The sequence below is a fragment of the Equus asinus genome, chromosome 27 (assembly GCF_041296235.1).
Source record: "Equus asinus isolate D_3611 breed Donkey chromosome 27, EquAss-T2T_v2, whole genome shotgun sequence".
Lineage (NCBI taxonomy): Eukaryota > Metazoa > Chordata > Mammalia > Perissodactyla > Equidae > Equus > Equus asinus.
This window is the reverse complement of record NC_091816.1, coordinates 21,702,580-21,705,085: the sequence shown is the minus strand read 5'-3', so window position 1 is coordinate 21,705,085 and position 2,506 is coordinate 21,702,580.

The window sequence follows — 2,506 nt, the reverse complement described above, 5'->3', positions numbered from 1 at the left end:
TTTCCTCCTTCTAAAATCATTATTTTTCTAAGACTACTCACTGTCGTAAAAAAAACATGTCAAACATTTGTCAGTTAAGTTTGATTGTCTGCTAAGAATAAACTTGGTATAGATTTCTCCAGGTTTCACAAAATTAAAAAGTTTTTACTCAAAAAAGCTTGTATCTTTCTTCAGAATTTCAAATGAGATTTATTAAAACATAAAGTGTGTGTAACTCTATTCCTAAGCTCATTACATGTCTGAAAGAGCAAAAGTTCATTATATTCAATGAACATCAAAATGATGCCATCAAAATACTATCACAAAGAAAAATTTTTTAAATTGCTATACATTAAAATGTCTTCCGAAGCAAGTGTGAAAATGGATGCATACAAATAACCTATGTAATTTACGGACTTTAAATATTTTTAATTTCTCTGCATGACTACTCAAATATGTAGGTATGTATACAGAAAAACAATTTTAGCTCCCTGTACATTATAGATTCTGGTGATTTGTTTTGAATAAACGTGTTTATGTACACATGTTTTTACATAGGGATAGATAGACAAAAGCGTGATAATAAGAAAGATTATTCCTCCTCCCCCTACTGGCTTAAATAAAATATAAAACTTTATTTCTCTTTTCTATAGTCTCAATGTGAGCAGGCCAGATTATTGTGTCAGCTCTGCTCCGTGTGGTCATTCAGGGATGCAAGAATCTTCAATTCTTTAGTTCTGCCCTGCCCTCTGCTATCTTCTACATGGCTAAGGCTGCATTGCCAACGCTTATCTGTGGTAGCCAGTGGGCATAAGAAATGAGCTTGAAAACCCAGTCCTACAAGGGCCACGATTTAATTTCTCCCATGTTCTACTGATAATTAGTTACATGGCCACACCTAACAGCAAGGCAGTGTCTTTATCACTATAGAAGAGAAAGAAAACAGATTTTCATCAACTAGCAATCTCTGCCATTCCTCTCCTGTTTTTATATCTTATATTGTTACTATGTACATATATACATCAACAATATATAGAAAAATAGACAATGGGCACAGGCTACTGGTTTCCTTCTACACCTAAACTCTAGAGATACCAAAGAAATAAGAACGACAGAAAATTCCATGTTTGTTGCTAACTTTAATCTTGCATTTCAATATAACATTTCCTCTAGATTATGTTTTTATTTTCACTTTTGTTTTTCACTATGGAGAAATTAAAACATATAGAAAAGTAGACAGAACGGTAATTTCCATGTTACCTACTACCCTGTTTCTCTAATGATCAACATTCTGCTCTTTTATTTCATGCATTGCACTGAAAATCTGTTTTCTGAGTATGTTAGAACAAATTTCAGGCATATCATATCATCTGTAAACATTTTAATAGGCATCTCTGAAAGACAAGGAAAAATTTAAAACACCATCATAATACCATCATCATATCCAACAAAATTATAATAATTCACTCCAAATGAACTTCCTTATAAATTTTTACTATTAAAGACTTTTTTTCTTTGTAGCACTCTCACGTTCTTGGTGAGAGAACAAATTAGCAATTTTCCTGGAGATATAAACCTATGAAATAGGTAAGTGGGGAGAGGAAGCCACTTCACCAGGAAGCATTCTTTTCTGCTCCAGCCTCAGCACCGAACTGCTAGCATTTTTGGTCCCTGTAATACAACTTAGCTCTTCATTATGAATTGTCTCGTAATACAAAATGTGTGTGGATTTGTTTCCAACTATGCAATAAACTCATTGAAGATGGGTTATTTACAATGTCTTATTTTACACAGCCCTGGACTCAAGCTCTCAACCATTTTACCCTCTTTCCAAAAATTCTTCGAAATCTCTCATCTTCTTTATTCATTACTGTGTTTTCAGTAGTGGTTCAGGACACATTTAAAACACAAAAGATAAAATCAAGTCTCCACTTTTAACTGCAGGATTTCTGTTTGTTTTTATAAGCAGGAAAAAAATAAAGCTTTTTCACTTGAGGGGAAAGGTTCATGATTGCTTTTCAGTCTAAGTCAAAATGGAAGTGTAAAAACCGTAACGTCAAAACCCCTACATGAAAATGTCAAGTACCCACTGCAGGATACTAGAGTATGGAATTACTGAGAGATTGTTGGTTGCATTTCCCTTACCGTTGTTGAAGTAAAAAGCAAAGGCAATGAGAAAATCTGGAGAGATTCTTTTCCTTAAAAAAAAGAAAACTCAAATAAATATGACAGAGGTCATCTGTAAGCATCTTCTCTGCAGAAACCACTATTCGTATGTGCATCTAATTAGTGGAATTAGTAGAATGCATGATTTGCATTTTTGAATGCAAAGTCTAAGGATAACTCTGCATAATGGATTAAAATAGAAGCCATAAAATTAAGGATGACTGTGGCAAGACGGCACTGGAGAGAAGAGGTTTACAGCTGCTGTTAATAATTACAGATAGTAAAGAATTGCTTTAGCTCAAGTTAATAAATAAAAATGTGATTCCAGGTAGGGCGTGCATTAGCAAAATGGGGATTTCAT